At 42.4% G+C, this 14,187-nt stretch overlaps 2 long non-coding RNA genes across 2 annotated transcripts; one reads left to right on the forward strand and one right to left on the reverse strand.

The window, feature by feature from the left end:
* Positions 1–687: 687 nt before the first annotated feature.
* Positions 688–12,269, forward strand: LOC118558335. The gene is made up of 3 exons (XR_004928316.1): positions 688–700; positions 8,720–8,721; positions 12,192–12,269. It is a non-coding gene; the product is annotated as an uncharacterized LOC118558335 (long non-coding RNA).
* LOC118558333 lies at positions 3,620–6,009 on the reverse strand. Its single transcript, XR_004928311.1, has 3 exons — positions 5,821–6,009; positions 5,408–5,480; positions 3,620–4,103 (listed from the first exon to the last, which is right to left on the reverse strand). It is a non-coding gene; the product is annotated as an uncharacterized LOC118558333 (long non-coding RNA).
* Positions 12,270–14,187: the final 1,918 nt, after the last annotated feature.

Here is a 14,187-nt window from a genome sequence, read left to right on the forward strand (position 1 = left end):
TTGCACTTCTTCATTTTTTAGGGTGTTTTAGAAACCTGGAGAATTAAGAAGAATCCAGGAGACCTGATTAGAGCTGATGACAGGAAATATAGTATGTTAGATTTCAAGCACATTTGTTTTCAAGAACCTGCTGGTTTTTGTTAAACTATTAAAGTTTAACATCTAAAGTGTTTTTCTGTGAACTAATGAGGAAGTGTTTGATGAGAATGTGGTGAATAGCAACAGCGCTCTGGAGGTTTTAACCCACAATGAACAGAGAAATACTCGTGGTTAGCACATTGATGGTGACATTTATACACCTATCAACTCAGTTTATTTTAAAGCTGCAGCTGCAAAGTCACACATTTACAGAACAAAAACTCATTGTCTATTATTTATGGGTATTATACTTCTTAGACACCAAATGGGAAAAACTGAGAATATATTTAAGAACAAGGAAAGCTTTAAATAAAGATTAAACATACAGACTGAAAGCAGTAAATTAAATAAGGACAATGGTCAGAAAAACAGATACAGATACAACACACACACTACCAGTCAGAATATTGGACTCATACTTTTCATTCAGTGGCTTTTTCTCATTTTCATTGGGGGGGGGGGGGGGGGGGGGGGGGGGCTGGACTCTGTTTTTTAGAGAGAAAATCTGCTCTGCTGCTTTTTTGCTCAGAACACTCTCTGACTTGTTTGTGGGCCTGTTTAAGTCTTAAGTGAACGGAGATAGCCAACCTACTTAGACATTTTCTGGCAATATGTCCAAAGACTCGACATTTAAAACAAATAGACTGGCCCTCCTGTATATGAGGGCCGTGGTTTGACCCTTGGTTTGGGTTCCAGTGAAGTCAGCTGGGCACGTTTACACGGTTCAGCTATACAGCAGTTGAGAACTCAGTCAATGTGTTCCTTCACTCAGCTACCTGCTCCCCCTGCTGGCAAGGGCGGATTACGGACCGGGCCAGTGGGGCCGGCGCCCAGGGGCCCTCTGCTGCCAGGGGCCCCGGGGGGGCCCGAGACCAAAACTGTTTCAACATATACGATACAATACATTATTTCATAGGGCGTCTGATGAAAACAAGGAGGGAGTGGGGACCCCTGACATTTGGCTACCAAGAGCCCTTTGAGGGTTTGGTGTGGGGGGTACTTCCTACCAGGGCCCTCTGACTAACCACAGGCCCTTAGGGTGCTTTTAGCGGGCTCCACAGCTGCTCCTGCTAGTCAGCCATGGGCCCTGATGAAAGCACCCTCACCCTGGAACGTTGGTAAGAGTGGATGTGGTTGTGGAAGGGCCCTTGCCCTGCTTTTGGGCCCCTTATAAAAATGGATGAGGGGTGAGGGTGGAGGATATTTTCAGCAGGCCCTATGACTACCAGGGCCCCTAGCCCTGCTTTTGCCTTATGACAATGGATGGTGTGGTGGGCCTCTGACTGATTTTGAGGGCCCCTACCAGGGGCCTCTGACTTACCACATGCCCCGGGTAAGGATGCTTTTAGCGGGCCCCACATGGATCCCAGCTAGTATGCTTAAAAGAGGTGGACTCTAGCTTGATCCACATGTAGTGTCATCGCTAATGGCGTACCGCAAGGAGCTATTTTTAGAACGTGACGTCATATCACGTGGTACAGGGAGGGCAAATATGCGTTTTCCTCCACTCTTTTGCTGTATGTTACCCTTGGTTTTACTCAGTAAAACTACCGCTTGACACATTGTTGGTATGGAACGTGCAACAGCGATTCGAGGTACGCTGATAGGCCGCATGTGAAGGATGTTAAAGCCGCAAGTGGCGTCAATCGGCCATCGCAGCCAAGCGCCGCTCTGGCCTATTGGCCACCGCCGCAGTGGGGGGCGGTGACCAGCTGACCGCCGGCCGCCCCCCACCGCAGATGCTGTTACGCATTTTCCCCGCCCGTCCACCGGGCGATTCCCACAAATGTGTTCGGCAGCGCTCCCCCATGATTCACAAAAAATCTGGTGCAGACCGGTCGATGTAGCGAGGAGATACAGCCGTTGGATAATGATAATGCATTTGGCCACCAGACCGGACTAAATTGTTCGGCGGGCCGGACAATTTATACCGATTCCTGGACGGTGACTACAAACAGAAAGAAACGGCCATGAACGCCGAGCAGGAGAAAAACATCGACTTACCTTTCTATCAACTCTGCCCGTTTTCCAGTCTTTCTAAGCCCTCGACACTCAAGCCATCGTTTGAGCTGAACGTTGGTATGTTGTTCCACAGTTCTACCAGTAAAATGGGCGCCTGGACATCCTCTTGTGATAGTTTAACAGCTGAAAAATCGGTCATATCGTTGTATCTGTTGCATGTGTAATGGCTGGTTGCTACGTGCGCTCTGACACTGTTTGACCTACTTTAGTGGCAACTTGCAAGGGGCGTTGCTCATGAGATGGTGACGTCACGTGCGCGGTACGCCATTGTAACTACACGGATCTCATGACATGTTTATTTAACTTATTCAATGTTTTTTTCCTTATTTCCTCACAATTTGCACCTAACATGTTTCATAAGCCTGCTGTAAAACACTCACACTTAATATGTATTTACAATGATAAAACGTAATTTAATACTGCAATTAACACAGCATTTTTAATTTAGCCAACTCAATACCTTCCCTCATCTCTGTCTTCCTCTCCATGCCTCTGTCACACACATGCACACAGCATGCATTTTTTGTAGTAGATAGTGGCTGCCCCTCCCCCACTCTCTCACTCAGTCTAAACCTTAGCAGGTTGTTAATTTCATTGAACATATTGACAGCGTTTCTGATTGCGCTTAGTTTCAACAATTTAATTCTCTTTGCATTTTTGAATTTACATCATTTGAGATCGTGTGCATATAGCTGCACCTAGTATTTCTGCTAGGTTTCATTGAACTCTGGCAATTTATTCACAATTCACAATAGCATGGTTTGTAAACTTTTTTTTTTTTTTTGGGGGGGGCTGGGCAAATTCTTTGCCCAGGGGCCCAGACTACCCTTAATCCGTCCCTGCCTGCTGGGTATCAGCCTATTGCACCTCTTGTAAACCAGAAGGGGTCAATGTGTGGAGCTGTTTTGTCACTGACCACTGAGCTTCTAATGCTTCTGACTGAACCGTATGATTTAATACACCTTTAGCAAAATAAGATCAGTTTTCCTGAATTTCCCAACAGAAAGCTTCATTCCTCCCCTTCAGCAAATTGGAGCATGGTTTCTCTCTGACCAGTTTTCTTAACTCAGTATCAGGATGCCATTCCTTAATCCTTCAATAAACTGTTTTACAACAGAACTCAGCATCTGAGACAGTGGATGGGAGTATTCATGGATAACTTCTCCACCTTCCTGTTTACAGTTGTAGAACAGCTAAAAGCTGTGTGACACTGCATCCCTCACCAAAAGCTTTTCTCTGGTAGGAGAATAAATCACTAAGTCCAGCTGGTTGCCCCCCCCCCCCCCCCCCCCCATACATAACATTACTTCCTCAAGTGCTTGTTCACGCAACAATGAAAGAATAAAATTACAAAGTTCCTCAGTTGTCTGTCCAAAAAAACTTTAATAGTCCTCTTCAATAAATTCTTCAACAGACCATAATCTTTTCTCACTCCCCAGTAAAAATCCAAACTTGAGCTTCACCTGGAACAGAAACGTACGAACAAGTCAGGGCATGGCTGGTCTTTTCTCTTTGACCCGTGGTTTCCTCATTTAGCCTTAGAAGGTCATCTCTCTACCTAGTAAGCTCTTGAAGGTGACTTCTTATAACATTATCTGGGGCCCTAATTGGCTCTGGTGGCTCTACTGGGACCTCACTGGACGAATCACCTCCAGAATTATCCCCAGCACCTGGAACAATTGACTTTATGTAATAGCACGTTTAATTCAGTCCACCGTTGAGTCCAACATGAAGCTTGAGTTCAGTTTTCCTATAACAAGGACACTGCAGAAAAAGTCTGTCGTTTGCAGCACCAGTAAATCTTGCTTGCAGGACACAGATGGGTTGATCTGGATGACTTCTGTTCCAAGTCCTCAACAGTCACTGCACCCCCAGGATCACCAGCTTCACGTGTCCTCTCTCATGGATGGATGGTCTCTGTAGTCGTCACCACTGCTGTATTCCTTTAAGTAAATAAAATGTCACTATTATGCAAACTGTGATTTAAACTAAACATATTATTTGCTGCACTCCTCACTCCTGCTACAAATATTGTGTTTTCTGCAACAGATCTGACTTCCCCCCCCACACACACACACACACCACTCAGAACCTGCAGCTTCAGAGGCCTAACCCCAGGAAGCCACCTGGGGTTAGGCCTACACAACCAGCCTCCCAAGATACTTCACCTGTCCCTAAATATGTGCGTCGTGAAAATGTTATAAATTAAAGAGTATAAGTTGTACAATGTTTACAACAATTAAAGTAATTGCCTCAAATCCTGTCACAATTAGGTGTTAATCTGTGGAACACGTCATCCTGGTGATCATCAGAGACAGGGATGTGATGGTAGAAAACCCAGATAAAATGTTGTATGGACTTTTATCTAAGATTTAAAATCGCTTATGGGCATTGTTGTTATTTATTGAAAAGGTCCTTACGCATAGTTATGTGTCACTAGCATAAGCATGACTCGTACAATGGTTTTGAATGCTTATAATCAATTGGTATACGATTAAAGTCTGATATGGAGTGCAATTGAAGATCTGAGAAAAAAGTAGATTGGCTTCAATTAACCACATTACCATCTGCGTCACCAGTTTCCCCTGCCTCCAAAATGAGTGTACGACTGGGTCAGAGATGCCATGAGGACAGCGTATTTTCCCATTAAGTATTCTTTTTAAATATCACAACTTTTGCGTGAAAAGTCTCATACACAACTTTCAGGCCCCATTTTTAATGAGACCCCAACTTGGTTTTGCTCCTGTCAACTAGTATTCCCAAATAATTTGGGCCCTAATGGATTTTTCTTTATGGCAAGCAAAACCTAAGCCATTTTTAAGACATGGCTTTGAGAGAATAACACATGCCTTTATCCTATTTTAACTAACTTCTCTTGACTACTGTAATGCACATTATGTTGCCTTGCAGCAAGAAGTTCCTGGGTTCCAGTCTGACCCTGGGTCTTTCTGCATGTTCTCCCTGTGCATGCGTGGGTTCTCTCTGGGTACTCAGGCTTCCTCCCACAGTCTAAAAACACAAATGTTAGATTAATTGGCCTCACTAAATTCTCCTTGGGTGTGAGTGTGTGTGTGAATGGCTGTTTGTCCTGTCTGTATCTGTGTTGCCCTGCAATAGACTGTCCAGGATGTACCCCGCCTCTCGCCCATTGACCGCTGGAGATAGGCTCCAGCACCCCTTGCGACCCCACAAGGGATAAATTTGTCGGAAAAAGAATGAATGATTAAACAATCTCACTGCTTATTACCTCTCAGATCCACTCTAGACTTATGTTCCTTCATGGGCCCTTAGATGAGCTGACCAGCTGCTTTTAGTTGTCCCTGAAACAAGGCGGAAATTTAGAGATCAAGCTTTTAGAAAGAGCTAAAAATTAAATCCATTTCAAATGCAGTTAGTGGAAGTCATTAAACCACTATTTAACATCTTTAAGTAAGTCATTTTTTAGTTAGTTTAATTAATTAGTCCTTAGAGGATTTTGAAAATACAAATAGTGACATTAAAATCTCAAAGCTTACATCAACAGGCGTGAGGAGATGAACAGAATATACCAATTTTCTTCTGCACATTAATGTATATTTAGTTTGGGTTTTATACCAAGCATTTTAAAATACCAAAAGTTAAGTAATTATCTTGATTGGACTGATTATTGATCTGCCTTACGTTTATTTCTCTCCCAAATGTTGACGCTCACAACAATTATTGAAAGTGTTGCTAACCCCACAGAAACCATGACGATACGCCACAAACCTGTAAAAAGAAACAAGAAACAATTTATTGCAGTTTCAGATTTAAATGATGATATTACTTTAGTTTTTACTTAAGTTTTTCTTTTTTATTCATCAGCAGTCCGATTTAACAAAGCTAAACTTTACACTTTTATTCAGCATAGAAATAAGATAGAACTGATTGCAAGAACAAATCATGAAAGGGACTCTGGAAGTTCACATCAAAACATCACATCAGCACATGTGGGTGTGTGTGTTTGGAGCAGGGTTGTTATGATTCAGCTATTTGGTTGGTTAAGCAAGATTTAAATACTGTTTCTAAACAAAGAGAAAACTATCACAACGGTGATGGTTTCTTTTAACTTCTACTCTAAAGAGTGTTGCAGCTGGTGCTGCTGCTTTACTCTGACCAGAAGATCAGTCAGTCACTGGTCAGCTGATTTCCTGCTCCATCTCTTCTGCAAACACTTTCCTTTTAACATGTATCTTCAATAGAAGCGACATGACTTCATTTCCCACCACCTGCACAGGAATACAGATTTCCAGGGAGGACTGCAGGAAAACTCAAAAGAAGCAGGACTTACTGATATATGAATTGTAATATCAGAAAAATATTAATTCAGTTAAATTAAATTCCAAAATACCTTTTAATCACTAGGGGAGTTTTTTTGTTGTTGTAACTCATATTATGCAGGTTTCTACAATGCAGGATGCAGGCATGCAGGATTCTGATGCCTGGGGGAAGGAATGCTCTCTTGTGGGTCTGAAGGAGCATCTGAATGAAGACACTCTGTTGTTGTATGACGATCTCATGAAGATGATCAGATTTTTGAATAAGGTATACATAGTAATTTTCAATAAATTAAAATATTCACTTCTTATGTCTGGTATAAATTGTGTGATTTGGGGCACTCGCAGACGAGAGACGAGAACTGAAGGAAAATCATGAGAAATCTTTGGTTGTGGCTCTAAGTCTGTGGTCTTACATCACACTGTGACACAGATTCATGGACAACTATTGTTAGTCTTGCAACCAAAGATAACCTGAGATTAATGTCTGACACTGTCAGATATTTGCCGTGAATATCTCTCAGTGTGACGGCTGTTAAAACCTACGTCTGTAAGTGACATCAGTCAAGGTAGATTACAAGAGCTTTTACTGGTTCTGAACAGTGTTGCCCTGTTAAGTCGAAGTGAAAAAGTAGTTTAGGTTAATTTTAATCAGAGTCTTTAGGCCAAAGAATCCAAAACCACACTGATGTGGGAAACTGACAAAAAAAAACTTTGAATTTGTTTTTCCAGAGAGATTATCTTAGGCAAGACAACAGCTGAAAAGTGCTCAGGAAGGTTTTTAGAAAAAAGTTGTTTAGTTTTAAATAATATTTATATAAATACATAAGAAAGATAATGCAAACTCCTGAACTCCTGACACTATGCTCCCAGATTATGTGATTTGAATATTTTTTGTTCCTGTACTGGTTGGGTTACATGAAAGAAGATTCTTAACAATATATAATATTACATATTAATATGCAGTACATTACCTTTTTTCTGTTTTTTCGTTTTGTCAGATATTAGGTTGGACATCAGGTGTATCTGCATAAACAGGGAACTTGCCCCTCAGCTCTGAATCTCATAATCCCACTCCTTCCTTTGTGGGTCCTTTCCCCATTTGCTAATTCATCACTCCTGTGGCATTTAGACTGAAACTCCTCTGATCTATGAAGGTTTATCCGACTTGTCTTCCAAGTGATCCAAAACCATTCCCCGTACTAGTTTGCGGGTCCCTCCTTCTCCTCACCCTCATTAACCTAAATTATTGGATGGAAGCCTTGTCTACTCCATCCAGCAACTGTTGGCTGTTTGCCACTGTGGGTGTGGACATCATGGACTAGGAGGGGTATAGTCTGGAGGAGAGGTCTTGGGTTACTTCTGGTGACATGTTGGACATTGAGGACTTTCATCAGCACCACCCTGATGCTCCTGGACTGTCTGGTGCAAACCATACTGGAGGAGATACTATCACCTCTTTCCTTGTAGTTTGGTTGGCTTTTATTTTTATTCATCTCAGGTATCTTCCTGATGCAGCCTGATGAGTTACCCTTGGTTTATCCATCACCTGTCTCCTACTCAAGCTTTCATGTTTCCCTCTGTTAGTTTGTCTCTACTTCTCTCTACATTTTAGCCCTTTCTCATATGACTTAGTCATTTTCTGTCGGGTGCACAGATCTGTGTGAGGGTTTAGTGGTGCATTCTTGCTCTTCTCCAGCAGGGTGTGATGGGCAGTATGATCATCTCCAATCAAGCGGAGCATTTAAGGGAGCAGGAGTTTGATGGAAGGCATCAGAGCATTAGTTCACCCAGAGCGGTAACCTGATCAAACCTTTGTTCCTGTGGCCTTGCCACTCACTCATCCATGTTTCTCCCCTTTCAGAGATTACCAGCTCTGTCCTGGACTCTCATCTGTCTTCTATTCTGTCTCTGTCTCCCTGAAAGAATCCTAGCAGCTTTCCCTGACCATGACCTTCAGAACCTTCCTGATACTCATATCTCCAGCACTGGTACAGCTAAAGATGCCTCCAGTGTTCTGCCACATTACTGTCTACCTGTGCAAACCTCCAACAGGTCCAACTCTCTCTGCGTTGCTTCAGTCCGCCAGACCATACCATTCAGCCATTCCATAAGTCAGCCTCTGAGACATGGTGATCACCAGGGCCACAATCAAGATAATGACTGAAACCACAGCTACGGCAATAACTGGAGCTGAAAAGGAGTCCTTCTTTCCTAATTTTAATGTGGTTTGTAGAAAATAAAGGTAGTTAAGCTTCTTTTAGATGTCCTACAAACTACAATTTTGTCAAAAAAAGTATGGGCCATTTATCAATATTTAAGAAGTTGCTAGAAAACTCCTCACCTTCATTCATTGAAGAATTAGTACTTTGAGCAGTTGTTGCTTTCCCTGCAGTGGTTGAGTGTCCTGAGAAAAAAACATCATTAACAATATATTATATAACATTATTGAAAAATATAACACCTTTCCCCCCCTAAGATTTCAATAAATTACTGATGAATGAAGATTTTATTTAGCAGAGCAGAAATTGGGCCCACAATTAGTACATAATCTCAGTTATCTGATTAATTTTAAATAATTATTTGTTCAAACTGAAAAGTGCAACAAGTCTATTTTTCGGTTCTTTCATGCAGAGTGTGTTATTACACTCGTATTGCTACAGCACAACCTTGTAGCACACGTACATTAATGTTTAAATCAGATTCAGAAAGAAATCTGATTTTTTTTTGGTGGGGGGGGGGGCATTTTTGTGGCACAAGTGGCCCTTTTATTGAAAGTAGGTTGACAGGAAGAGGACTAAGAGAAAAGGGGAAGACATGAAGGACAGTAAGCCAGAGTCAGACCTGGGTCAGCTGTATTGAGGAAAAAAAGCCTGATATATGTTTGATGCATCTGCAAGATTCGCTTGTGATGTGATTTTGGCTACCACGCCCCTCCACGGCCAAAGGTTTACGTTCTGAGCACCAAGGAAAATTCCTACCTGAGCAGTTCTGTGTGGAAAAACATGGTAAGCAGGTATTTCTTTGGCAGAGCTTTGTAAATACAGACATTTTTATGATTCGGCCCATAAAGCTCACCATGGTCAAATTGTTAATAATTCCTGGACAGAACTCAACGTCAATCTTGGAAGAAAGAAAGAGGCTTTAATATGTTGGAAATAACTGTTTTCTACTGTTACGTGTAGTGGGGTGTAGTATGCTTGGAGCAGGAGCACAATGCTGCCCTCTAGAGTCTAGGAGAACAGTGCTACTTGGGCCTCTGGGCCACCTGCCCACCCAAGAAATCTGAATTTAAACATAGATTTTCAAGAAACCACAACTAATAGTCAGGGATTCCATTCCAGCAACTCTGTTTAAAACATATTTGGGCTCCTGAGTCTAGAAACTGCACCAAAAACCCAATTAATATGGAGGCGGTTTGGTTGCTATGATGCACGGCAAGCTGATATGAATGTTTAATAAATTTTTGGCACTGCTGCAGTCATTAAAATAGTACATGGCTATATTTAAATTTCATCAGCACCACCCTGATGCTCCTGGACTGTCTGGTGCCAACCATACAGGGGGAGATACTATCAGCTCTTTCCTTGTAGTTTGGTTGGCTTTTATCTTTATTCATCTCAGGTATCTTCCTGATGCAGCCTGATAAGTTCACTGTAAAAACGGATCTAAAAATAAGCAAAATGTTCTTAAACACAATGTTTTTGTCCTTGATCTGAGCAGGTAAATATGATCATTTGCCAATGGAATAAGTATTTTGACCCCTAAATTAAGATAATTAGACACCATGCACTTGAAATAATATGATGGAGATAAATTGTTCCTATTTTAAGTGCACAAATCTTATTCTATCGGCAGATCATCTTATTTACCTGATCAAATCAAGGACAGCTTTGTAGCACAGATAAATTAGTGTTTAAATCAGATTAAAAAAGAAATCCGATTTTGTGTGTGTGTGTGGGGGGGGGGGGGGGGGGCAGTTTTGTGGCACAAGTGGCCCTTTTATCAAAACTTTAAATTTTTGGAAATAACTTTTCTACTGTTCCATGTAGTGGGGTGTAGTATCACTGAGCTATATAATACACTGGAGTGCTAATCACCGTCTGTTTGAACGAGTCGCTTTGAAGCCACCAGCCGCCATATTGGTACTCCCTATTTCCCCTCAGTAACTAGGGAATATGTGCGCTACAGCATCGAATAACGAGGATTTTCTCATGTTCAGGCGGGGCTTAAGACTTTTAAAATGTCAAATGCCATATACTTTTATGTTATGTTCTAAAAATATCAAGTACTGAGAAAGTCATGTGCTGAAATATTTTGCATTTTATTCATTTAAATATATATGTTTAACATTTATAAATATATAAATAACAATATACAAAAACATATATTTACATATGTGTATACATATATATATATATATATATATATATATATATATATATATATATATATATATATATATACATATACACATACTTATATATACATATATATATATTTAATATGAATAACATGTAAAATATTTCAGCACCTAATTTCCTAATAGTTGATAGTGTTAGTACATCCACTGACTGTAGAATTACCTGTGAAACGTTTTCACACAGCCAGAAAACTGCTTGTTGTTGCAACCAAATCCTATGGGATTCTGTGAGAGTAGGGAGTAGCAAGATGGTGGCCAGTGACTTCAGTTTTTCGGCAAAATCTGCACTCCTGTGTTTTATATAGCTCAGTGTGTAGTATGCTTGGAGCAGGAGCACAATGCTGCCCTCTAGAGTCTAGGAGAACAGTGCTGCTTGGGCCTCTGGGCCACCTGCCCACACAAGAAATTTCAATTTAAACATAGATTTTCAAGAAACCACAACTAATAGTCAGGGATTCCATTCCAGCAACTCTGTTCAAAACATATTTGGGCTCCTGAGACTAGAAACTGCACCAAAAACCCAATTAATATGGAGGCGGTTTGGTTAAATGGTAAATGGACTGAACTTATATAGCGCTGCAACACTTTATGAAAACTCAACATCAATGTAAGCGTTTAAACATTAGTTAAATAATACTGTTATTGGTACAGTGTAAGTAAAAAAAGTAGCTTAGGTTGATTTCAATCAGTCTTTTGGAAGAACAACAATGATGTGTAAAACTATAGATGGAAAAAAAGTTATTTTTTCAGACAGATGAAGCAAAATCACAGCTGCTAAAACCTTAGGAAAGTTTAAAAAAAGTCATTTAGTTTTGACTAATATTCATATAAAACTCATAAGAAGACTCTGTAAACTCCTCACCTTTATTTGTTGAAGCTTCCTTCCCAGATGTTGTTCTTCTAGTAGTGGTTGGGTGACCTGGAAGACAATTTTTAACAATATATAATATTACATATTATTATACGGTACCTAATCGGGATTTTCTTTAGTATTTTGAGGTATTGGGTCAGACAGCAGGTGTGGATGCCCACCCAGGACCTGCCCCTCTGCTCGAATCTCACTCCACACTTTGTGGGTCCTTTCCCCATTTGCTAAGTCATCAGTCCTGTGGCGCTTAGACTGAAACTCCTCTGTTCTATTAAAGTTTATCCCACTTTTCATCCAAGTCATCCAAACCCACTCTCTAGCAGTTCTCTGGTCCCTCCTCCTTCTCACCATCACCCTACTATATTATTGCATGGAAGCCTTGTCTACTCCATCCAGCGACTGTTGGCTGTTTGTCACCGTGGGTGTCGACATCATGGACTGGGAGGCAGTGGTGGAGAAAGTACTCATACAATGTACTTAAGTAAAAGTACAAATACACAGACAAAAATTTACTCAAGTAAAAGTCAAAGTACCACATTATTATTTTACTTAAGTAAAAGTAAGAAAGTACAAGCTTTTAAAACTACTTAAGTATTAAAAGTAAAAGTACTTGCCAACCATAATACCTAACGGCTTATATAATGTCATTAAGTGTACCTATCGTATTTAGTTTTAATAAATCAGTAATGTACCATTTTAATGAGCAATGCTGCAGATAAAGCATGTTTTTATTGTGTTTACCCCCTGTGACAGTTTAGATTTAGATGTTTTATTCTATGCATCAGAATTCCAGGGATCGATATTGATAGCGTTTAGCAACTTAACTTACCTCAATATGTTGTGATGGAGCGCCGCTAAGCACCCATCCCAGACTCAACGTGTCCGCGCTCCCTCTGGCTCAGGGGAGCGCGGTGCCGGGAGCGCACTTGGCGCCGAGCTCCCACACACTCACCTCTCGCCTCCGCTGGCTACGTGATTTCCTTGGACCCTTTTTGCCCCCCTCAAACAGGTCACTGTCCAATTTGGAAAAAGGTTCAGGCTCCGGCTGCTGCTTTGTACTGGGTGCCACCCCTGCTCGGAACTGAGCCCGGGTTAACACAGGACCAGCCAAACCCCTGTCACAGCCACTCTCCTCGGCCCCCGCCTCCCGCAATAAATCCAGGAGTACAGGTAAATCCCAGCCCAAGATAGCAGCTACCGGTAACTTCTCCACCACCCCCACAGTAAGTAAGTATGGTTGGTCATCCACCATCACCGTCATGTCTGCTGTGGGGTAAGAATGTCTGTCCCCGTGTACACAACAAATGTCCTCCTGCTTACTGTAATCCAACAAGCCCGTTGGCACAAAGTCCCTCCGTACAAGAGTCATGAAGCTCCCTGAGTCCACCAGAGCAGTCACAGGTTCCCCATTAATGCACACCTCCTTGAACCACTGTTTTCTCCCTACCCCTTGCATGTCCTCAGCCCGTGGGGTGTAACAAGCCCCGGTAAGCTTAGCCTTTCTGATTGGGCACAGGGCAGCTTTATGTCCTGACTGCTGACAATAAAAACAGATGAGCTCCTTACCGGGACCACGTTGGCTGGGTGGGGTGGCTCTCACCTGTAATCCAAGCTACCTGGAGGCTGAGGCTGGAGGATTGTTTGAGCTCAGGAGCTCTGAGCTGCAGTGGGCTATGTTGACTGGGGGTCCGCACTAAGCTCAGTATAGGTATGGTGTTCCTGGGGGAGCCTGGGACCACCAGGTCGTCTAGGGAGGACAGAAACCTCCCGTGGAGCAGAAGGGCAAAAGCTCGCTTGATCTTGATTTTCAGTATGAATACAGACCGTGAAAGCGGGGCCTCACGATCCTTCTGACTTTTTGGGTTTTAAGCGGAGGTTCGAGAGGGGCCTGAAGTCAAGGGAGCCAGACTCTCAGGGGCTGGACAAAGACTGGTGGGAGGTACCAGGGGACATTGGGGCTGTGCAGAGACAGGATGAGACCCTGAAACCAGTGTTTACCAAAGTGCTTGGGGGGCTGGACAGCGCCAAGGGGAACAGAAATAATTATGTTATCGATGACAACGATGTTTTGTATTTAGTGTCAGACTGTGTCAAGCGCCTCGTTGTTCCCTCGTCTTGCCGCCAAAGGATCATGCACTTGGCTCACACCGTGCCTTGGGCTGGTCATCTGGGTCGCAACAAAACATACATGCGCATTGCTTCCCGTTTCTATTGGCCCTCCATGTACTCTGATGTTCAAACTTACTGCAAAACCTGTCCCACCTGTCAAAAAACCTGCTTTGTCCGCCAATCTGACCGTGCTTGCCTCCAACCGCTACCTGTCATCTCCACCCCATTCCGGCGCATAGCCATGGACATTGTTGGCCCGCTCGTGCGAAGTAGTGGGGGCTACCAGTACATCCTGGTGATCTCAGACTACGCAACACGGTTTCCTGAGGCGT

This window comes from Fundulus heteroclitus, unplaced genomic scaffold (genome assembly GCF_011125445.2).
Source record: "Fundulus heteroclitus isolate FHET01 unplaced genomic scaffold, MU-UCD_Fhet_4.1 scaffold_123, whole genome shotgun sequence".
NCBI classification, from domain to species: Eukaryota; Metazoa; Chordata; class Actinopteri; order Cyprinodontiformes; family Fundulidae; genus Fundulus; species Fundulus heteroclitus.